This window comes from Alligator mississippiensis, chromosome 5 (genome assembly GCF_030867095.1).
Source record: "Alligator mississippiensis isolate rAllMis1 chromosome 5, rAllMis1, whole genome shotgun sequence".
NCBI lineage: Eukaryota > Metazoa > Chordata > Crocodylia > Alligatoridae > Alligator > Alligator mississippiensis.
This window is the reverse complement of record NC_081828.1, coordinates 182,486,279-182,511,747: the sequence shown is the minus strand read 5'-3', so window position 1 is coordinate 182,511,747 and position 25,469 is coordinate 182,486,279. Positions and strand designations below refer to the sequence as shown.

The 25,469-nt window shown below is 43.6% G+C and overlaps 1 protein-coding gene across 3 annotated transcripts in view; it reads right to left on the bottom strand.

Annotated features, from left to right (window-relative positions):
• Window positions 1-25,469, bottom strand: part of CACNB2 (calcium voltage-gated channel auxiliary subunit beta 2) — a 446,893-nt gene that overhangs the window by 270,221 nt on the left and 151,203 nt on the right. The window lies entirely within an intron of this gene.

The following is a 25,469-nucleotide window of genomic DNA, read 5'->3' as shown; positions in this document are numbered from 1 at the left end:
ATCAGACAGATTTTTATAAATCACCTTCATAGGCCAAATTATGCTGAGGAAATCTTGGATACAGTTGTTATCTTAGCAAATGTAAAATGCCTAAGTATCTTGGATTCCCATATTAATTGTATAAAAATTTTAAGAAGCCTACTAGCTATGTTAAGCAAGACATTTAATGTAACATTTGTAAACGGAGAGTCAAATAATCCCAGCCATTTCAAAGTCAGGTAATGATAGGAAAGATTGTGAGAATACCATTTCAAAATTACTGAGTAGTTTAGTATTAGGCAACATATTAGCACTGAGAGAATAAAACTACTTTAACTAAAATAGTTACGTGAAGCCAGCAAAAAAATCAGACTCACAGAACAAATGCAGCAAAATGTTAACCTTAATAAACTGGTGGTCTCAGCATTTTCTTCAATAAACTATAGTGGGAAGACTACAATTAAAAACATAATAGAACTTGGAGAAAGTCATTGTTACTGCTTCTACACACAGAGTCATAGGCAAAAAGCACAGAGACATTTCATTTGGACGAAGGATAGAACAAAACACCCAGGAAGGTATTAATCGCTGTAAGAAATCAACATGACAATGCTCCACCAAAGTCTTTATGTTCCCAGTAATATGGTAATTCAAGGTTCCAAATAATACTCAAAATACTTTTTTCAACAACAATTAAAAAGCCTTCTTCCAAATGTTGTCTTTGTGTGCATCTGTGTTTGTTTATTGAACCCATGGGTGTTTGTGCATACACAAGATTTAGCATTATTACAGCCATTAAGCAAGATCTGTAGTACTGTTGAGTCAAAACAAGTGAAACCGCAGTACGGTTCCATCTAGAAGTAGGAGTATAAAATCTACTCCTTTTTATATGGATGAGTAGTTATGGCTCTTTAATAAAGGGTGGATACAGCCTCCCAAGTGCTCAAGATACTACTGTCCTGTTATCTAGGACATCTGAACTTCAAAAGTACAAGTGTTCTCTGGAATCCAACTCTTAAGATGGCAAAGTAATTTCTGGTTAAATTGTGTAGAAACAAGCATTTATCATCATCATCATTTGCATCTCCAGGCTGGAACACTCCTGACACTGATGCAGTTAAATGAAGGTTACAAAGTAGAGACAACATGGCCCTTACAGTACTTGCAACCAATACCAATAATGAAACACTTCGGGATGCCATGGAATGATAGACCTGGGCACTCTACACCAAAGTGTAAATCCATACTTCGGGGATTGGGGAAATAAGTATTTTCCTCATTTTACAAAAAGATAAAAATCACTCAGAGAAACTATGATTTATTAATGGTCAAATAATGAGTAGGTGGCAGATTTGAAAACAGAATTTTCAAGTGAAGACTCAAATTTCTATGTCCTTAATGCTACAACTACCTTATTACAGTGTTGAAGGTGCATAGCTTATTACAAAATTATGACATTGCTTCAGGCAAATTTGAAGATCAATTCCTTTTTAAATTTGCCAAAAGGTATTTGAGTTCAAAACTGAGTTTTCCTTTCCAAAAATGATGCAATTAATGTCACTAGTTTTAACTAAGGCAGTGCAGGGAGTGTAAGAAATTATCTGATTTCAGAGTTAATAATATTGCCACATCTGCCAACAGAAATGTGAATTCAGCCTTTAGGTGATAAGGACTGGGAAAAGGCAGGAGAAGGAGTTTTCAAATACTCTGTTTTAGACCATGAACACACGCATGGGATCTCCCAGGAAAACTCCAGCTGCTTTGATGAGAAAAAAGAAAAAGCTTCAGCCATATAACATAGCCTCTTGAGTTAACTCTGACATAACCTGGGAATTTTAGTGTGGAGTTGCACATTACACTTAACATTCAACAGATTAAATATAGTCCAAGTAGTGTTAGTTAGAATGTTGTGTGAGCAGCCACACATTAACAGTTAATACAGTTTCTTGCTTGCACAGCTCTGATGCCACTAGAGGGCTGGTGAGCAGGGGTGAGGCTAGGAGCCTGGACACTTGTCCTCTCTCTGCTTTGGGTAGAGGGGCAAGGGGCCTGAAAGCAGTGAATTGGGATGTTTGAGGAATGCAAATTGCTTGTTTTATCTCTGTAGAAAAGACTGACGTTACCTAACATAAGCTAGGTAGCCTGGCCCAGAATCAACTTTCACTTAAAACAGTGCAACTCTTTGAGATGCACTTAGCATGAGTTAACAAGTTTTAACATGTGAATGTTTGTATTTTAAGGGCCTTAATATGGCCTAAGTGCAACTTGTAACTTCACCCTTATTCTAATTCTAATCTGAGGTAATTCCAATCCCAGAGTAGGACAGTGTTTTTCTGGAACTATTATCCATTTGTGCATAGTTGTCCCACAGCAGGTTCCTCTAGGCTTCTGATTTGAGGCTCCCCGTTTTAGTGCAATACTGCTCATGTAGCAATGCCCTCAAGAGGAACTTATTTGTAACAGTATTACTAACCTGGATTTTTAAACCTTTAAGATTTAGGCCTCTGGCTTTGTCTTTGTAATATATATTTTTAATATAGTTACAGAAAGGACATGGACAGATGAAACAATTATGCCATTTGCTTTTGAGAGTGCTGGGGGTGGGAGAGAGGGCAAATTTACCTAGTTGCAGATGAAACCACTGTAAATCATTCATCAATACATACAAGAGAAACTATAGCTTAGCACATATTTCATTCAGATTTGAACTTCACTGTAGTTGAACGTCTGTGGGATAGGAGTGGACAAATGAGAGTAACAGTGCTTGATTGAAGTGCACTCGCAGGGCAAGTCCAGATGAGCACGGGTGTGCAGTATGCAGAGCTGCAAACCGTCTGTGGCACTGTGCATGCCACACATGCAGGCGTTCCCCATGCTGCTAATTTCCAGCACAGGGAAGGGGTTTGACACCAGCAGATTCCAGTGTCAAGAAAACCTGCACCTGAAGAAGGCAGGGAAGCACACATGGCAGCATCATGCACTGAGGGAAACCAAAGCCTGACCAGACGAAGCAAAGCTCCGGCCACTGGCCAGGATCTGTGCTGCTGGACTGCCATAGCTACAGCCCCCAGAAACCTCCAGGACTCCAGGTAAGGCAGCCTCCCCTAATCACACCTGGAGCAATGTGCCGCATGTTGTACCACTGCTGCTTGTCCCCAGGAAATGCACATTCCTGCTCATGGGGTATACCCATGAGTGCTAAATTCCCTCCTCCTATCACAATGTAAAGCAGTATTATTGTTCACTTGTCCACACTCAAAGATAAAGATCACAGATTATCTTAGCATAAAGTGTCATAATATTTTAACGACTATTTATATAATTAGCTTGATCTTGAAAACAGTTTTGGAAATTATCTTTCAGTAGGTATCATCTAAAGAAACTTCAGGAAAAAAACGAAGTAAAAGAACAAAGGAAAGAGATTTAATTTGACTTGGTATTTTACAAAACCTTTGCAGTCCATTTTAAAACTTTTAAAATGAAAAGTAATCTTTAAAAGCTCTATATGTAAGCTTTACTACAAACTTACAGTCATCCCAGAATATGAAAAATTAGCTTTGTATTGGTTGAATTAAAATAACTTGAGAAAGCGTTGGGTTTCTTTTAAAATACCCTAAGGTGCAATTCTAACAGTTTGATCCCAGTAATACCTGAAGATGCACATAATACTGGCTAATATACAGAATACCCTAATGAACCAAATCCTCAGCCAGTGTTGTTATGCCTGCAATGGCTATGCTAAAGTAAAAAATATATTACATTTAAGGTACATGTAGACTTTTGGGGACGTTAGATCATGTTAAAAAATGGCCACCCAGACTAAACTTAGTTTGCCCAGATGCAGACTATACACTTAGATCCCTAGTCAGGTTGATCTAAGTGTGAACTGTACAGAAGTCCGGGACAGTCAGATTGCTTTAAAAATGGCCAATCTGATCAAAGTTTAGGCTAGGTATAGATACTCCAAATAAACCAGTATAAGTGATCAGAAAATGGTCTAAACCTGTAACAGAACAGAAGCTCAGCGCACTTCTTAAAAGACCTGCTTAAAAGTAGTGAAACCTGGTTTAAGATAGACATGGACAGATACAGTATCAAATGAAATAGGTTTAGGTTCAACTGGTCTATCAAAATTCTGCACCAGAGCCTCTCCTGACTCAAGTTAGATTGCAGTTCCTCAGCATCCGAGACTGCTTTGCTCATCCTGCTAACCCCCACCTCACAAGGTGGGTGGGTTAACCCTAGCCTACCTTGTCTGCTCTGGCTGAGCACCAGGCTGGCCCTTCCCTTGGCTGTCACAGAGCTGAGGCAGCAAAGCCTCTGCTCCCCAGCCATGCATTCTGCCTGGTGCCTGCCAGTCAGGCCAGCAGGCAGGAAAGGAGGGCAAGCCCCTACCATGCTTCCCCCTGCCCCCCGCCCCCAACTGTGTTGGATGGGGAGGCTGGGGTAGGGACCCCCACTTTTCCCCTCTTCCGCTGCTACTGACGGCTGGCGGGAGGTGGGGCTGAGAAGAAAAGCTGCTCTGGCCAGCCAGGCCATGCAGTGAGGGACAAAGGGAAGCCCCTGGCAAAAGGCCACCCCACCCCACATGCTGGCTGACAGAGGGGCTGGGGAGGAGGCATCCGCTTTCCCCCCTCTCTTCCTCTGCCACCACCAGTCAGCTGGCCACTGGTGGGGAGTCAGGGCTGGGGAAAGATTCTGTGCTGGCTCCCCCACTCCCTGTGGCACATAGCAAGGGGTGGGGGGCATGTGCCTGGCAGCCAGTTGGGAATGGCCAGCCATTCAGCTGCATTTGGCTGTCCTTGGCTGTCTCTGGCATGCTGGGAAGCCTATGAGAGCACATCCAGCCTGCTGTCCTTGGCCAGTGCAGGCACCTACATGCTCCCATCCCCCAGGATAAATGTATGCTCTGTTCACTCCCAATCCAACCTACATATTTTAGAGAAACCTGCAAAGGTCTGACTGATTCCGACTCGGGCTTTTTGAATGGCTGTACTTAGCCTAAGTGTTCCTTCGCAGTAGTCTAACTTAGATGGGGTCAGACAAGACCGATCTAACTTAACTTCTGTACCATCCCAAAGCTGGGGAACCCCAACTGCTGGCCCCAGCCCTGGGACTGTTATTTCCCTTCCTGCCACTTGGCATAAGGCAATTTTTAGCACCCCAATCCTCCCTCCACCCCCAGATGGACCACCCTCACACAGACTGACCAGCAGGCCCCCTACTGAGCCCACCAAACTCTCCCATCCTGCAAGCCACCCTGGTGGCAGCATTACCTACATTTGCTGGTGCCAGGAGATGAGAAAGCAAGGCAGGGGCGGGCAGGTGGGATGGGGCGGTTGTCCATTTGGAGGTGGGAGGTTTTGGGGGGCTAAAATAGCCCCTGATCCTGGAGGGGAGAGCACCCCCATCATCTCAAGCCCCCCCCCCCCATAGGCCCCACCAGCCCCCCTGAGCCTGCCAAACTCTTCTAAACCCCAGCAACCTCATGGAAAAACAAAGACCCTGCTTGTCCCCTAATCCCCTGCAGGCCCCACTTGCCACCCCAATCCCCACATAGATGCTGTCAGACCCCCAATCCCCCATGGACCATGCCTGCTCCCCTATTCCCCCCTGTGAACCCCACTCATTCCCCTGACCCCCGAGAACTTCCCTGCCCCTGGAACCCTCAAAGCCCCCCTCCCCCAGTAGTTCCCCCCTCATCCCAATTTACCTTAGATCAGGTAACCAAATTTTAACTCAATCTAACCTCCCCCTAATTTCCCCAGATATCTGTATGTAATTAGTGCTCAAGAGAAATGAGAACAGATACGACTCCCTGGCACTGACATTTCCTAACATGAGTTACTAACCCTTTCAAGGGTGCTATGAGGTGCCACACAATGTTAGTAATTTTAGGTGTACAAACATGATTCACAAAACCCCACAGAGATTTCAAATATGAATCCATAGTTTTCAAAACATTTGTAAATTCAAAGCAGTATTCTGGCCAGTTGAGCCAAAATTCCTTTCAGGGGGTAATCATCAAATTGGATACTGTTGCTTCCATCCTACCCATCATCGTTGATCTACTAACAATAGTCTCCACTCCACTCCATTGCATCAGGAAATCCAGCATTCACATTAGTGATAGAAATGCCCAACTTCTGCAAACAGTAGCACATTGACTGAAAATGCTGTCCCTGACCAGGGACACAACAAGGGTGTGTAACCCCTTCTAAAACATTTCTATGTGGGTACTTTTAGGCCAGAGAACTTATAGATGAGAAGAAACCAATGTCATATTTTCTCTATATATGAACACACAAGTGATTTACAGCTTTAACGGAAAATCACAAGGGAAAGTAAAGGGTCACATACCATAGTTTATTTCTAAAGTCATAAATTATACTCTTTTCTGTATGATTTATTTGCACTTCACCCAATATCTCTTGTTTTGAGGGGGGGGGTTATACATGCAATATATGCAAAAATGGAAAATCCTGACAATGTACATCATATATTATCAGGGGCAGTCTTAGGGTATGGACACATGAATGTAAGGACACACTCACTTGCAATGTAAGTGAGGATGTGAATTTAAATCAGGCATGAGTCACATTGTGGTAGAATACCCCTGTGCCCACTCTTTCTCCACAATAAAAGCTGCTTACTCCTCAACAGAATTGGAATAGGTTACCTTGCATTTATTGTGGGATAAAAGCAAACACAAAGATACAGAGCAGCTGATGCATTGTAATTTCACACCCCACATTGCAATAACTTATTCAAGTAGCTAAACCTTTAAACTGAAAGTTTTGTGTGAAAAGAGTGATGACTTTAACAAGATGTAAAGTAATTTATTATTTATAAGTGGGATTACCCAAAATGCCTAAGAGCCCCAGGCTTGGGCCAGGACACCATGGTTCTTGATAGGGCATAAGCACAGAATAAAAATACAGCTCCTGCTCCAAAACTATATGTAGAACAAGATATAATTTCACACTAACCAGAACAAGGGACCAGAAGCAGGTAAAGAAAGGAACAATATGGGCCACTTGGATATACGGGAGGACATCATCACATATAAGCAGACTAACTGTTGTTGAATCTTTTATGGCATCACAACAAATGAGAGGCTTAAGGATGAGTCTGATATTACTAAGGACTTTTTGAGAATGTTTATAGGAACTCCTCCAAGGTGACAGTCAATTTGAGAAAAAACACAGAGATTTCTACTAGGAAATATACCAAGTAGTTGGTGACAGATGATATCACTGGCCTCTAGAGGCAGAAGCTGACATTTCGGAAGAGAATGAGATAAGATAGGTGGCACGGGGATAGGCTATGAAGAGCCTTGTAAGTGAAGACAAACAGCTTATGGGTTTTTTTGCAACGGTGAATGCGAAGTCATTGGAGAGATTCAGAGTGAAAGTTGATAGAGTCAAAGCAATAGGCTAGGAAAATGATCTTTATAAACAGCATTCTGAAGGGATATGACCAGTGATGAGAGTGCGCACAAGACAGAGCAGGAAATAGAATTAGCTTACTGGGGAAATAGAAGAGTTAGATGAGGATGGCATGCAAAATTTGATTTTTTTTTTACCATGGAATTTCCATCAGAGTTGCTTTGTGTAAGTGGGTGAGGGGTAGGTAGGACTAGGTAAGTAGGGAGGGACAAGAGTCAAGAAAGGAAAAAACAAATCAACCACTGTATCAGTGGCAGGAAGAAGAGGCCAGGAAGTAGATGGGAAGTCATCTAAACTAATGGACCAAGGCAAGGTATGACAGAGTATGCAGTACAGCTCAATGAACAATATTCAAAGAGACCAGATGATGATCAGATGCTCAGAGGATGAGTTCAGCAACACAGTTCAGAATGAGACAAGTGCTGGGTGAAAACCAAGTTCAGTGAACAGCCCTTTTGATGAGAGAAAGAGTTGAATGAAAATTCTTGCTGTAAGCCACCCTGAACCTTTGTTGGGAACAATAGTATATAAATCACATAAACAAACAAAAATCACCTGCTCCAAAGGCTAGAGTGTGAGAAAAAGATGTCCCATAAGAAAGTGAAGCTGTAGAGGCAGTTTCAAAAGAAGGGATCCAGGTTTCTGTGCAAGAGCCAGAGCTAAAAGGAACACAAAATGAAGAGGTTGTGGATGGCTGTGGTGGTGGTTGGTTGGACAGTGGCATAGGAATTCCACAGAGAGCAAGAGGAAGGGAAGGAAAGGGAGAAGTGTGAGTTTAGGAGTGATGTTACAGGAGTGAGAGTAATTACAGGGACAGTTCTGGCAGGCAGAGAAGCTTGGGATGTGGAAAGCACAGTTGCAATGTCAAGAGAGGTGAGACGGAGGATGCATCTGAGGAACCTAGATGGGAAAGGAAGAAACTGGGGGAGAAAAAGAGGAAGAAGAGCAGGAAGAGCTGATAAGAAGTGTACAAGGGTTAAAGTAAGGACAAAAGGGGATATGGAGCCAGTGGGGAAAAGGCTGAAGGAGATGGATGCTATGATGTAGTCTGCCTATTGCAGATGAATAAGATTACAGGAGAGGGGGCAAGGTTGAGTAACAGAGAAACTACAACCCAACCACAGTCTTTCCATTTCCACTACCACAATGGTCTCATGGTACCCTCTTGACCCGAGCACTGAGTGCCAGCTGTGGGCAAAGGATCCCATTCTGTAGGCAAAGCTCCCCTCTTGCAGTCACTTTGGCTAGTAAGGGAGCAGTTTCAGGCAAAACCATATTGAGGATCTTAACTGAATTAAGCTAAACTAGACTTTGCAATTCAAATTATTATATTTTAAATCACTACCAGTCCTCAGATGGGCAAAAACTGCTTTAGGATGTATTTTCTAAAGTTCCTAAATTATTTAACACTTTAATATCCTTTTGAGAAAGTATACTCATTAAAATGAATGTTTGCTCTCCAGATATCTCGCATCTATCCCTTGTCAAATTGTTTAATAAACCCAGAAATTCCGTTAAGAATTGGTTCAACATTGATCGGTAACTTTTTAAGAAAGTAGACATTTCTCTTGTTAATTTCAACACAAGAAAAAAAAAACTGGGTTTCATTTGCCATTTTTGGTCTGCACAGAGAAAAACATATGCAGTGGAGTGAGGAACATATACTAACCAGAATCGTGAGAAGAATAGCAAACTTTATGTTTTAAAAGCATCACGGATAAGCAAACATGTCTTACTGCTTATGGCAATCAAACTGTGGTCAGCTGGTGTGTCCACCTGTTAAGTTCATTCTCTCCTAAGGTTACTTTTCCATATAATAAGTTGCTCTGGTTTCACAGAAATGTTGTGTCAGAGCTGTGCGGCTTCTAAGTGCTCAGGGGCTGCATGCCTCTTAGGCCACAGGCTGCATGGACTGCACCAGCATAAGCCACGGGCCTCTCATGCTGCCTACCACACAGGCACTCACCACTGCAATGCACAGGAGTGCCCAAACCTCACCCCTCAGCTCCCTGGTTATGGACTCCTCTACTGCACCATCCTGGTACAGGAAACAGAAGCTGGAGGAGGGAGGGGAAGCCCAGAGAGCCCAGCTGCTGATGCTGCAGCCAGAACTGTGGGGAACTGTGGGTGGGTGGGAGGCAGGGGTTCCCACATTAATTCCTTGCAGGCCTCATGAGGTTCCCAAGGTACCAGTTGGACAGCATTGTGTTATGCTATCAGAAACAAGAAACGTACTGGATCTTGCAATAATAAGTTGGTGATGAATGCAATCACAAATAGAATAAATGTTCCGCATCTAAATGCTCTGTCAAAACACAGCCTATGCTATGGATATAGGCAGAAGCCTGGACCTTTAGGCAGCCTTTGGGGCTGCTTCCTGGACACACCCAAGGCAACAATCTGGATTCACTGAACTCAATGAAAGTTTTCCTCAGTGACTTCAGTGGGGTCATGGTTCCATCCATAAACCCTGGACCCTGCAAGAACTATTTGGAATAAGTTAAATGAAATAAGAAGAAACCTTTGCAAGATCAGGGGCTAAGCTATTATAACATATTGAGGTCGCCCCTTTCATGGCCTAGAATTAACGTCTTGCTCATGGGAGTAACAAGGACAGTATCCTTACACGTGGGAGGAGGGTAAGGTTTTAATCCTATCAGACTCTATAGAAACAAGCTATAAAAATACTTTAATGGAGCCATGTACTTGCTATCAAAGTGCACACATGCGTGTGTGCACATAGACAGACAGACAGAAGGCCTGTGCAAAGAGGCTAGTATTTCCTTCAGATTCAGTTGATTTAGGAGACAGTGATTCAACTTGGTGATTCGAATCACTGTCCTGAATCGATTTGGTTGAATCTGATTGGGAGATTTGGCCACTGCCAAGTTGAAATCAAACAGGCTCCATCCCCACATACTATCCCAGCCCTTTCAATTGCCGCCCCACCCAGCCCCAGCATCCCAGCTCTTTTTTTTTTTTTTTAATTAAAGGCCCGCACTGACCACCTGCTGCCAGGTGCAGGGGGGGGGGGGGGGGAGGGACAGTCCCTACTGCCCCACACTGCATGGGGGGCTCTGCCATGAGCCCCCAGAAGCCTTGATGGCCACTGCAGCATCTGGTGAGTACAGGGCTTTTTATTTTAAAAAAGATCCAGCATACTGGGACCAGGCAGAGCAGCCGTTGATGAGGCTGCGAGAGCAAGCGGGGGATAGGGCTCAAGGCAGAGCCCCCCCATGCAGTACAGGGCAGTGGGGGGCAGCAGAGATTGCCCCCCTGCCTTGCAGGAACTGGTGAGTGTGGGGCTTTTTTTTGTTGTTGTTTAAAGAGCCAGGAAACTGGGGCCAGATGGGACAGTCATTGACAAGGCTGGGAGACCGGGTGGGGGTCAGGGAGCACTCAGGGGAGCTGGGGGAGCAGGCAGGGGATGGGTTCTGGTAGGGGTCCCTCCATAGTCCCCTCTCCCTTCATCCAGCCCCCTTGCCCTGCCCCTACTTCCTGGCACAAAGCCTGAGACCAGCTCCCTGCAGTGGCGAGCAGGGACTGCCTGAATTGCCAAATCTCCAAATCTTTCTCTGAAGCTTTTCCAAATTGATTTGGAAGCTCTGAATCAGTTCAGACCTTTTTATTGGTCTCCCAATTTGATCTGGATTCAGAGATTCGGCCTCCGTATCAGGCTGAATCTCCTACAAATCAAATCAGCGGCCTAAGCTTCACACAGTCCTGAAAGATAGCTAGATAGACAGCTAAATAGATCTAGATCAGAGTCGGGCAACTATTTCAGGCAGAGGGCCATTTACCAAGTTTTGACAAGTTGTTGAGGGCTGCAAGGTCACCATCTTGAGACCGGAAGGCAGTGTTTGCTGTGACCACCTGGAGCCCACATCATGCTAGGCTGCAGTGTGGCTCCTTCACTGCCACTTCTATGCTGCCCAGCATGGCAGTAGTGACCATGTGGAGCAGCCATGCTGGGCAGCTCACAAGTGGCAGTGCTCAGCATGGGAGAAATGTGGCCCCTCTCCTTCCTGAGGCCAACACTCGCAACCCACAAGGGGTTGCCTGTGCCTGCTCTCTGCTGCCACCGCAGCCCCACAGGGCAGTTCAGATGTAGCAGTGATGTGGCAGAAACACAGGACAGCCCTGGCAGGGCCCAGAGCAGGATGGCAGGAGCACAAGGTCCCAGCCAGCAGGGGCTCTATGAAGCCAGATAGGATCCCCTCTTCCTCTGTTGGCACAGCCCAGCCTGGCTCCAAAGACCCGTCAGCCCACACCCTATGCTCCTGCTATCCCACTCTGGGCCCCACTGGTGCTGGCCCTGGGACACTGGTACAGGCCCCACACTTCTGCACACCTGCTCACTTCCACTGTCCCCTGCCCCCCCGCCACCGCTTTCCCCACTTTGCTGCCTGCTCACTGCCTGCTCTGGCACCATGTGGCTCCCAGCTGCGTAGCTGGACCAGGTGACTCAGCAACAGCCAGCATGGCCCTGAGGACTGGGGCAATCACCCGTGGTCCTCCCCTGGCTCCCTGCCCCCACCAGTTCTTACCTGAATTTCCTTCACAGGCACAGGGAGGCATGAACATCCCCATGGTGCCAGGCCAGAAGCCCCTGCTAGGCAAGTTTTAAGTTTAGGCAAATTTTAAGCTAGAAAAAGAAAATTAAAGTGCACGTACCACACTGTCAGTGTTTGCCTGAAACATCATAGCATCTTACAGGGATGTTGATAATGCTGTAGAAAGATAAATGGACCAGCAGAACCACATTATACTTATATCTTACCTACACACACAAAAAAAATAGGAAGGATGAGAGATAAAGAGTGCATGATTGACGGATCTAGGATTGAGACAGGGCAATGCTGAGGTAGGAACTCAAGTGAGCAGACAGTCCTGGGAAGGCCTAAACTGAACTTTACCTTATTGTTAATTTCTGTGTTATAAAAATCAAACTCCAAAAAGAAAGCAAGTCTGATGAGTGCACAATGTGCAGACTGGGTTTGACAGTGAAGATATTTGCTGACATATGGCTGGCTTCGGTGGAGGGTGTAATGAGAGGCTGCAATAAATCTAGACCCCCCCCCTTCAACTGTACACAACTCAGTCCTTGTGTCCTGTGTTTAATGCATTAAAGATAGACAGGGTAAAAGTAAGACCATAAACCTTCACCCCTCTCAGACTGCTTCTCCAAAGTGGTCTGTGGCTGAACAGTCACAGTATTGCACTGCATAACTAACAACTCTGATCTGTCTGCACAGCATCCACTGGAGCCAAGGTAAGGGGATTATCATCTCTTGCACAGCTCTTAGAGCTTGCATCTGAAAAGAGAGAGCTGCAGTACCCACCTGGGAAGACTATACTTCACAGCTCCTGTAAGAGGAGTAATTATGGAGGATCCTTACATAGCAAGACAACCCATCTCCTGTAAAACCTATAAAGCAAGGACCAAAATGATACAGGTATATAAAGCCACCAGTGCCACTGTGTTCAATAGGACTATTAGCTGCCAAATGGCAGCGAGATTTGACTACATATTACAGTACATACTGTATGGTGTCTTCACCCGAAAAGTTAAAAAAGAAATTTCAAAATTAGATCATCCACCACTTAAATTCATAAACCGTGAAAACTGGAAACTGCTAACCCAGAATAAAAGTCTTTTTTTTCCATTTCATGGTAATAATAATAAGGGTCATCTCAGTTAACTCTAATTTCAGTTTCTTTCATCCCAAAGGATCTAGTACAACCTCAATTACTGCAGTGCCATGAAGGACAAATGGGGCGGAGGGGGGGCGCAACATTGATGATCAAGGATTTAGATAAATCAAAGGTTCAGATAACTGAGAGAATATTTGATGTAATTACTAGTCTTTTGGGGATGTGACCCTCTTTCACATAAGCAGTCTTTTAAGCTCTATCAAGGGCAAATTGAATTTAATCTATACCACAAAGATACATCTACCTCTGCAGTGAGGGACAGTAGGCAGCTGGTGCAGGAGTCACACACTATATTGAACACATATATTTTGGTGGAAGACACATGAACAAACTCATGCCCTTTAACAAGTGCCATGGGATTAGGCCAAACAGACTAGGCCCTTCCCTTTAACCTCCAAGCTTCTAAAAGAACTACAGGAATATATGGAATGTTATATGTATTAACATATTAAGATTGCCAGAAATCAGAAGTTTGATGCTAAAATTAAATAGCATTGTTATTTGTTAATAAACATACAGAATTTATGTTACTGATACTGCATCCAGTACTGGGCACCGCACTTCAAAAGGGATGTGGCCAGCCTGCAGAGGGTTCAGAGGAGGGCCACCCGCTTGGTGAGAGGGCAGCAGGACAGGACCTACAAAGAGAGACTGAAGGACCTGAACCTGTTCAGCCTCAGCAAGAAGAGGCTGAGAGGGGACCAGGTGGCTGCCTACAAGCTCATCAAGGGGGATCAACAGCAAATAGGCAGAGCTTTTTTCTCCCCAGCACCACCTGGGGTGACAAGGAACAATGGTCATAAGCTGATGGAGAATAGGTTTAGGTTGGAGATCAGAAGGCAATATTTTACAGTTCGGGTGGCCAAAATCTGGAACCAACTTCCCAGGGAAGTGGTCCTCGCCCCTACCTTGGGCAAATTCAAGAGGAGATTGGACGATCACCTGTCTGGAGTCTTGTGAACCCAGCATTCATTCCTGCCTGTGGCAGGGGGTCAGGCTAGATGATCTGTTTAGGTCCCTCCTGACCCTAGCTACTATGAAACTATGAATATCCAACTTATGCAATATACAACTCTTAGTTTTCTGTCCAAATCATGTTATTCATAACAATTAAGGCTAGTGCAAATAACAACAATATTTAAAAAGGAGCATCTAGAGAGAGATTTTGCATAACCTTAACTCTCCAGAAGCATAAAAGAGTTAACAACTGGGGAGCAACTCCACAATGTTGGGGATTGTTTTATTTAAAATTTACTTAACATATTTGATTTATTTATAATTATTGGGATAAATAATCCATTGAGTACAGGCTTAAGAGTCCATCTATTGTGTTTTTATATTTCGTGTTAAATAATATTAAAGAGATGTTTAAGACAATGTACACATAGGATTTTACTCCAAGAAGAGAAATGGCACTGTTACATCTCATTTTGAATGCAGAAGAACTAGTCAGAATCTCTGTGCTGTAATGTCTCTGTCTGCTCTTTCATTAGAGCTCTGTCTGCTTTTCCATTAGTACAGTAGTTCATTATGTCAACTGTTGCACCAATGAGACCAAAAAATACAATCTGAAGTCCAATCAACTCTGGCAAACAACTATAAATGCTTTTACATTTGCTATTTTTTGTATATCTGGGTTAGGAACAGACATTACACAAACTAGGCTAAGTGATCAGAAACTGGTTTAAATCTGTAACAGATGTTCAGTGCACATAAACCAGTTTGAAAATGGTTCAAGATAAACCTGGGTGAATGTAGTATCAGACTTAACTGATTTGGGTCAACCCAGTTTATGCAATGTCTGTCCTAGACCCCTTGCTAATTTAAGTTAAACCAGACTCCCCTAGTAACCCAACATGCTCTCGGGGTGGGTGAGCCTCTCTGCTCCATAGCAGACCTGGCCCCTTCCTCTCTGCTCTGTGGCTGGAGTTTGGCAGAGACTGCAGGCGTCTGCCTGGCTTCCCCCTGCTCCCCGCCTCCTCTTCCCACTCCCTGCTAACCAAGGATCCCCCGCCCCCTCTGCCTTACACAGACACCTCTCAGCATTATTTAACAAACCACATCCTGGCTACGGTCTGCACTGTAGCAGACGGGACAAGGGCATAATCAACAAGTAGCTGGTAATGTCCCTCTGACATTTTCTTAATGGGGTGATAAACACTGTTATCAATTCCCTGCTGGGCTGGTTAGAAGGGCGGGGGAGGTGAGATCCCCTCCCTAATCACAGCATCCTGCTGGGGCCTGGCCATGTCTCCCTCAGCTCAGCACTTTAGAAGGGAAGGGAGGGCTGCTCTAGCACTCCCCAGTTTCTAGCCTGAGACACTGCAGGCATGTACCTGCATTTCTGGGATGCCTGTTTAGTTACAAACTGATTCAGCCTAGCCAGGTTAGACTAACCTGCAAAGATTGAATCAATTAAGGCTCACACTTTTTTTTAATGTCTGTCTCTAGCCCTGTAGTATATATGCACTGGATATAGATTTGGGTTATTTTTATGTGCTTGTTATTTTCTCTATCTGTCCCCTATACCAACTTTGATTTAGATCACACCTGGCTTTGACCTTGCTTTTACTGTGAAAATAAATAAAATATTTCAAATAAGAGCCTCTCATGCCATAACAAAACACATGACCCACAACTGACAAACAGCAGAACTATTTCTCCTGATATGTTTTCTATTTTCTTGTGCAACAAGCTATGCAAGCTGCTCGCTCAGAATGTTAAGCAATTCAGTACTGCAGCTTGGCCAGACTGCATAAACCTCCTGCTTCTTATCACATCTCTTTCTGACAACTGAATAGCAGTATAGAAAAGTAATGTTAAAGCATAAATGCATTATTTAAGAGACTATCAAGTCAACTAAAGGCAGTCCAGACACATTTCCGTCTTGTTTATTACCAATACTTTAGCTTTGATGCTAATCTTCCTTGTAGAATTTAATACAGACAGCCATTTTGCAATACAGTGCAGGTTTGTCAAACAAGATTATTTCAATATTCTTTTCTGGAAAATACAGATGGTTTAAACTGTTGTGACAGACTTTGCCACTGTTTGTTCTATAGAACAATGCTGAGAAGCAGATCCATCCAAGATTTTGTTGCTAGCCCCCGTGCTTAAACTGGATTTTTACTAGTCTATAATTATTCAGAATCTTAATATAATTTCAATTATCATTATATTTAGGAGTAGATATAGATATCACTTTCTAATGTGCCCATACACACAGAGATGCCAACAGTAAAAGAAAATATGCTTTGGTTAACCCAATTAAAAAAAAAAAAATCTCACAAAGGTCAGACTTCCAGCCTTTTAACACAGCAAGATATTTCCAACATTTTCACTATGAGGTAGCCCTGATAAATTTATAAATGGTGGAGGAGTACCTGTTAGAATTGTTCTTGTGCATCTGTGCTGTGAAAACTCATTGCACAGATGATCAGTATTCTGGTTGGCCCTTCAGACAATACATTAAAATATCTACATGAGATAAATTGCACCATCAAATACACGAATAGTATGTTCAGCTGCCAGTCATCATCATTCTAAAATAATCAGAAACTTACATAGGAAACCCGTACTTGCCGCCGGTGTACCAGCCCACAGCACTGCATGTAGAGGACAGCAGAAAACAATCAGTGAATGGTTTCACCAAGCTTCAGCCTGTCTTGTTGTCTCCTGAGACACTGTCCATTTCCCCTCACTTTTCAGTCCCAGGTAGGGGAACAGGTAGCAACAAAAAAAGTCAGCCTCCAGCTCCCAAGTTGTGTTTCTTAACTTATCCTAAGACAGATGAAACTTAACTTTCTCTGAATAAATCAATCCCTTCTGTTTTAGATGAATGTGCATTCACAGAAGCATGTCTTATTTCCTTAGTACCTAATGATTAAAAATACACACCTATATACATATATATATTTTAATACCCCTGACATATTTGTGTCAACCATCCAAACTCAGGAAAGACACAAACATAATAAGATCTTTATCTCAGGCTACTGCAATACTCTGCTTGCCAAACGTCTCTTGCTGCTGCTGCTGCTGTTATTGCTGCTGCTGCTATTATAACCTTCCTCACAATGCACAAAGTAGCAAGAGCATCCTTGATTCAATGTTACCGCTGTACCATGTTAGGCATATCTGCTCTGTTATTTATCCCTCCCCCTACAGCCTGAAAAATTACCAAGTCTAGACTTTAATTCACTCTGGATTCTTTCAGCTATAGAACCACCCTCCAAAATTGTCAGATGCTTTGTCTTGCAATACGTGTTTCACATGAATCGTAGTCAGGATTGCTTAGTGGCCTTACTACCTGACTCACTTAAACACTGCAGCTACACAGTCCTTCCTCTCTGTTGATATCATGACAAAATGAACTTTAGCAAACCTTGAGCCCAGTATATAAATGTAACTTTATTGCTAGCACTTTTCACTGCTCAAGGCACTGTTGGAGTTGATTGACCAATTTATTACTCAAGCTTTTGATACCAGTTTTGAAAATAGAGAAATAATAAAGTTATTATCTATAAATCAACAGAAAGGGATATCTGTGATGTCTTGTCAGACTAAATTAAGTGCCTATGGTCATCCTGAATCTTCAGACAGTCCTCACTTCTTCTCAGAGTTAGATTGAATGTTCTAATATTGAAAAGACTTTACATTCATGTTACATCTGAAAATTAAATTCTTCAGTATTTTATAGCACTAGCCTGTAAGTCTTAATTGCCTTTAGTACTGTAATCTCTGACAGATAAGCACATGATCTGCATACCTTTTCTAACACAATAGGAAACTTAACTCTTGCAACACTTATGCCTTGCTAAAATCTAGACTATAAGGTAAGTTTAAAATAAAACTAGGAAACACAAAAAGAGGAAACAAGAAGGAAAAATTCAGATTACTTTAAAATAACATATAGGTTTATCTTTTTAGTACTGCAGTAAAGATCACTAGTACTAAAAAATTACTTAAAACTAATAGCTTGTACAGCACGCAAATGTCTGGTTGTTGTGATTAGCAAAAGGGTTAAACTGCTTCAACAGGATAAGGAAAAGGAGTATTCTCTGGCCCACAGATTGCTCTAGCTGGCCAGCTTGCAAAAAGTGGACACCAGGGGCATAAGAGTGGTTAAGAAGCCTACCAAAAGGAATCAGAAATTGTAGGAGTGGTTTGGGGAAAGTGTTCTCATTAGAAATAATGAAGATTTGCCCACAGTAACAAAGTTCTACCTTTGAATGTGTGTACTGAAACCAAAAGATGATGATAAACATTTTCAAACTTGGGTACATAAAATTTGACAAGTGGGGCCAAGATTTTCCAAGGGGGATTTTAAACACTCATAGATTTCAGGCAGAATATTCGCAAATAATTTTCTTTAAAGTATTTTATACATTTTGAAAGCAATAGAAGTTAAGCAACTAAACCCCTCTGAGGAACTGGGCCTCAATCTAAATTTAAGAAACTAAATATAAGTGGCCTAATTTCCAAAATTCTGGAGCATCTACAGTTATCATTGATATCATTGGGATTATTTCCCTCTCAAAGCCAAATGCTACTTTGGCATGCCACCACTGATGTTAGCTGAGTTACATGGGGGAATAACTACTATCAAGAGGAGCTGTCCTTGCTCAGCATCACTGAAAATGAGGTCAGTTTTCATGAAGTAAGAAAATACAGATTTAAGTACTTGGCTTCAGATACCTAAAATTCTGTGCTGAATTTATTTCATATCCTAGCAAGTGGTGGGAAATGCCTTGAGTGTTCTGGAACAATATCAGAGAACATGGTAGTTCACAGAGATGGTTATTCAGCTCTTTATAAACATTTCACAGTGGGTCAGCAGAGTTAGACGATATCCACCCAGGCCTTCTATTTCTTACCTGCTGCATGGAAACAGAGGGGGGTTTGGGTTAAAGGCAAAACCAATCTGTCTTAGACTGAGACTGACTACAGCAGCAGTTGGAAACCATTTAAGGATGCAGGCCAGACCAACCCAGTTCGGTAGGCACTAGGACCACCACCACCACTTTTCTCCACAGTGGCACACACAGAACCTGCTGAATCTTCCTACTGCGAAATGCTGCTAAAGCTCCAGGTTTGCAGGCAACATCAACTGGTTCCGTGAGCCAGATGTCCCACAAGCACCATGTTATGCTTAGGGGCAACCAACATGGGTTCATTAGAGGCAGGTCCTGTCAAACCAACCTGGTGGCCTTCTATGACCAGCGTACAAAATCACTGGATGCAGGGGTAGCAGTGCACATAGTCTTTCTGGACTTTAGGAAGGCCTTTGACACTGGCTCTCACCCCATTCTCATTAAAAAACAAGGGGACTGTGGCATCAACACCTACACAGTCAGATGGGTCACTAACTGGCTGGAGGGCTGCACCCAGAGAGTGGTGGTGGATGGGTCTTATTTGACTTGGACAGATGTGGGCAGTGGGGTCCCCCAGGGCTCGGTCTTCAGGCCTGCACTGTTCAACATCTTCATCAGCGACTTGGACGAGGGTGTAGAAAGCACCCTGTTCAAATTCGCAGACGACACTAAGTTGTGGGGGGAAGTGGGCATGCTAGAAGGGAGGAATAGGCTGCAATCAGACCTAGACAGGTTACAGGGGTGTGCGGATGAGAACAGGATGGGATTCAACACTGACAAGTGCAAGGTATTGTACCTGGGGGGGGGGGGGGAGAACTAGCAGCATACCTACAGGCTGGGGAACTCCCTTCTTGTCGGTGCAGAGGCAGAAAAGGATCTTGGTGTTCATTACTGATGCCAAAATGAACATGGGACAACAGTGTGGGGATGCGGTCAGGAAGGCCAACCACACCTTGTCATGCATCCACAGATGCATCTCGAGCAGGTCAAAGGAGGTGATCCTCCCCTTCTATGCGACACTGGTCAGGCCACAGTTGGAGTACTGCGTCCAGTTCTGGGTACTGCACTTCAGGAGGGATGTGGACAACATGGAGAGGGTCCAGAGGAGGGCCACTCACATGATCAGGAGTCAGCAGGGCAGGCCCTACGAGTAGAGGCTTGGGGACCTGAACCTGTTCAGCCTCCACAAGAGAAGGCTGAGGGGGGGATCTAGTGGCCATTTACAAACTAGCCAGGGGGGACCAGCAGGCATTGGGGGAGTCCCTGTTCCCCCGAGCACTGCCAGGAGTGACTAGAAATAACGGTCACAGGCTGGCAGAGGGTAGATTCAGGCTAGACATCAGGAGGCACTACTTCACTGTCAGGGCGGCTAGGATCTGGAACCAACTTCCAAGAGAAGTGGTGCTGGCTCCCATCCTGGGGGTCTTTAAAAGGAGGCTGGATGAACACCTTGCTAGGGTCATTTGACCCCAGTACTCTTTCCTGCCATGGCAGGGGGTCATAATTGATGATCTGCTCAGGTCCGTTCTGACCCTACCAACTATGAAACTATGTTGCTGACTCGTACATTAAAGCTATCAGGATTAGGGCTGTTAATCAATCACAATTAATTTATGTGATTAATGCAAATTAACGCATTTTTTTAATCATCCACATCATTTTGACCAGCGGAGTAGACCAGCTCCAAACCAGCCAGAACCTGTGTGAAAAGCCCCAACTCTGGCCCGCCTCATGCCTGCTCCAGACACACCTGCCTATGCTGAGCAGCAGCAGCAACAGCCGGGCAGAAGCTGCTACTCAGCATGGAGGGAGAAGCAGCCCCTCACCGCTGCTGGGCCCTTTTGCTGCAGCCGGCCCATGCCCAGGCTTCCCTGAGACTCATCTCTGTTGCCATGACTGCTGCCTCCAGGCCACGCAGAGGGACTGGCTCTTTGGCATGGCACCACCTGGTCCACCAAGGTGCACACCACTTTGAGGCCCAATGACTCAAAACTGAGGTGGAATGGCAAAGGTGGAGGAAGGAGAAGGAGACCAACCAGGGGCTGCAAATCCCACTCCCCCGTGCAACAACATGCCCCCACTGCCAAAGAACACATGCGTCCAGAATTGGGTTCCTCAGTCACCTGAGGGACCATCAAGCCTGAAGGACATCATCCTCAACTTCGAGGGACCGCTGCCACTGCCAACCCAGTTGGGCAGCAGTGGCAGTGCAGAGGAGCCACAGAGCAGCCCAGGTGTGGGCTCCGGGTAGCTGCAGCAAGACAGGCCCAGCAGCAATAAGGGGGAAGGGCCCTGTGAGCTGAGAAGCAGTGTCTGCCTGGCTGCTGCCACTGCTCAGCATGGGCAGGGGAGTCTGGAGCAGGTGGGGCAGGCCAGGGTTAGGGCTGTTTGCACGGGTTCCAGCTGGTCTGTTCCAGACAGGGAGAGTCCAAGGCAGGCCAGGGGCTGTACACTGTTGGTGGTGGTGGGGAGAAGCTGCAGGGCACACGGGATCTAGGGTGTTGAGGGGGGAGGAGTGCTGACTATTGTTTAACGGTGCAATTAAAATTGAGATTAATTGCAACTGTTTTTTTTAAATCTCGCTATTAACAGTGATTATTTTTTTAATTGTTTGTCAGCCCTAATTATGATCATACCTCTAGCAAATGAAGCAATAGTAGTAATAACATGCAAAGTGAAAAATCAAATTGTTCATATTTCTGAATACAGAATTTAAAAAATGAATACAGTCAGTTATTCAAACATTTCAACATTTAAATCTGGAAAAGAATATTTAGACAGTTTTATACTAATATGCAAAAAACAAACAAGTTACCACTTCCTTGTCCTTATCTCTCTTTGCTTAGTATGTTTTCTTCTATTGGCTGCTGAGTATATATGTGAAGGCTTATATGAATGTTGTGTTTCATTGATATCACATGCAATACTTGTTTAAATAAAATATGAACTAGTGGAATTTACAAGGATGTAGCATAACCAATAATAATTTCAATGCAACAATAAACCCATTAAATAAGCGGTCTTACAATATTATTATATGTCCCATGGAAAACTAGCAAAATAACAAATTCAATAAGAACTTTTAACTGCTTTTGATGAAGATTAGTTACGTTTCTGCAAACCCAGCCCTGAAAAGAACCCAAAAGCGCTACAAATAATAGTGCAGTTCCTAGTGTAGGATCAGCTTTGCAACCTTTACTTTCATTAGTAAGCATTTACACATATAATCAAGGGTTTTACAATGAAGCAATAATCTGTATATTCAGCACTACTGGAATGTTAAGAGGAGTTTCTCTCCACTTATACTGCAAAAATTTTATCAAAACAACTTTCAACTCCAAACTTGGAGTTGGAAGGGTAGAATACATTTTCCTGGCCTCTACCAGACCACTGATTTTTAGTAATTTCCAGGATCATGAAACTCTAAACCAAATTCATCTCTTGTGTAACTCCACTGATGTTAACTGAATAGTGCTACCGAATAAATTTGGCGTCTTGTAGTATCACCAAAATAAAACCCAATAATTTTACAGAAACAGCCTGTTTTCTTTTTCAAAGAATCACAGAGAAGTAGGACTGGAAGGGACTTCCGGAACTCATCTAGTCCAACCTCCTGACTAAGGCAGGACCATCCCTGTTCAAACCATCCTATACAGACCCATTGTCTAACCTCTTAGCAAAACTACACAGTCAACCCTGACACAACACAAGACTTAACACCCTAACCTGCCACCAGTAAAGCAAGGGAACCATGGTGGCCAACATTCTAATTCTGGAAAGGTTGGTAATATACGCTCAAGAGATCCCAGGAAGAGAACTATGCTCCCCACTACAGAGGAAGGCAACCTTCCCGGCCCCCAACACACACACACACACACACACACACACACACTCTCTGTACTGATCTGACCATGGGGTAAAGTTCCTTCCTAATGTCAAATATAGTGATCAATCTGATCCAGAGAAGAGGGGCAAGACCCTCTAACCAGGAACCTACAGCTTTAAATCCCAGCAGGAGCACTGGCACACCCCAGTCAAAATACCCAGCCCTGGCTGAAACCAACACCCAATCCCTTTGTGGAAGGCTTTAAAAAAAAAAAAAAAAAAAAAAAGAAAATTCTCTCCCAGCCCCATGCAGCAACCAGCAAAACCCAGAAGTATCCCTCACAGAACATAGGCATAGCTATATCTAGATCATCCCTGACCAGAGACTATCCATCCTCTTCTTGAATACTTCCAGTGATGGAGAGTCCACAACTTCCCTAGGGAGTTTATCCCACTGCCTCACCGTTCTAACAGTGAAGAAGTTTTTCATGATATCCAACCAAAACCTACTTTGCTACAACTTCAAGCCTTTGGTCTATGGCCTACATTCTGGAGCAAAAGAAAGGTGTTTTCCTTCTTATTTATGGCAGCCTTTTTTGTTATGCTTTTCTGCACAGACTTATTACATTTTTATTTCTCTTCTGACATGCCAACAGTCCTACGAATATCAGTTTCTAATTACAATTTCTAGATGGTTTTAATCCCCACGCAAGAAGAGGAATTACTGTTAGTGATGTCAACAGTAAACAACAAAAACAAACATCTTTGGTTTAATAAAAGCACTTTTCCTATCTCAGCATGGGAATCCAAATAGGTAATAAAAAAATGGTAAATCTCATTTATGGAAAGAGTAAACAAACCAACAAAGGACAAATCTTTTTCTGTAATGTGACATTTATTATACTGATATATGCAAACCAATGTTCTCTGCTTATGTAGCTTTAGTTTGAAAACTCTAGTACACTGGGTGAGGGGGTAGGTAGAATTCAGCATTTTGGTATGGAATGGGAGATATACATGTATCTATCTGTATTCCCTCTCATTTCTTTTATTTTATAAGTTTTGTACCATATTTACCTGAATTCAAGATAATCCTGAATTTAAGATGAATCCCCAATAATTAGATTCTATATATGGAAAATTATGGGAGGATCGACTTACATCCAACTGCCCTGCCCCTCCCCCCCCCCACCCCATACACTGCAGTGGAGAAAGCAATGGCAGGGGGAAGGCAGTTGTGGGGCAGGCAGTATGGAAGCAAGGGTGTAGCGGGGGAGCAGTAGAGAAGATTGTGGGGGCAGGCAGTGGGTGTTTTTCCCTTACCACCTGTCCCTCCCATCATTTGCCCCACCTGCTGCCTGCCACTTCCGGCTGCCTCTGCCCCTCCCAAGTGGAGCCTGGAGCTGAAGCCACAACAAGCTACTCCTCCCCCCCCCCCCCCCACTACACTGCCATACTAATTTCCAAGATGAGAAACTTCCCCCCACCACCCTGTTAAATGGGGGCGAGGAGAATCTCACCCTGGAATTGAGTAAATATGGTATATAGAAAGTTAGAAATTAAGCTATTCAACCAGGGGATTCATTATTATCTGTGCCATTTCTTCAGGCTGGTCCCCTGTGCCAGTCAGCATTATCTGGGTAAATACTCAGCTGGCTCACTGCTATCCAATGCCAGTCCTGGCCAGACATTCTAAGTTGATTGTGCATGCCTGTCTAGGTCTAATGAGATGGATTCAAAGAGATAGATGCCAGCATACTTATGGCACAGCAGCCCACAGTACTTCATTATTTTCTCCTAAAGCCCTTACCTACATTCTAAAAGAATGGAGTGACTCAGCAAAATCCTGCTGAACCCAATACAACAAAGTTATTGGAAAAATGAGTAATCATCCCATCCTGCCTTCTGGATTCCTATGAAAGAGTAATTTTAGTACAACTGCATATTAAGCCTGACTTTTTGCATAAGGACTAAGATAGCCAATTACGCACATAACCCATTGATCTTCAAATCTCAGTCCTAGCTTGTTAGGACCCCAGTACCAAAGAATTACAAAGGTGTTTCTGAAACTAATAGCAAAATGGTTGTCCATGCTGTATGTCCGTAACAAAGTGGAAAACTACATAGCATCGCGGAAAATTGATGATGGCATTGTTAAACACACCCATCATTTATGACTATATAGAAAAGTGATGCAGTCCAGTAAGTGAATAGTATACACAAAATAGTTTTATTTCAAAATTGCCATTATTTTTTGAAACACCCTTGTAGAAAGCATAGATATACTGGGGGTAGCGAGCTCTACCAGTGAAGAAAAGAAGGTAGAAGGCAAAGAATTTGGGAACTAGGTGAGAGCTTGACTTTGCCCTAATCTGACCTCTCTTGTCCTACTAGTTTGAATGTAGCTATTGGATTCTGCATTATAAACACACATTCCAGTGAATTTTATATTGTTTTTACCTGAATAACTGGGATCAGGAAAGGACAGACATGCAGCTGTCTTAGGATAGTTGCATGCCATAGGCATATTACTGCATGTCACCACTAGGTGGTGAAGAAGCAGGCCTGTTTGTCCTTAAAAATAGTTATCCCAGGATGGATGCACACTGATGCAACCTGGACTCATGCA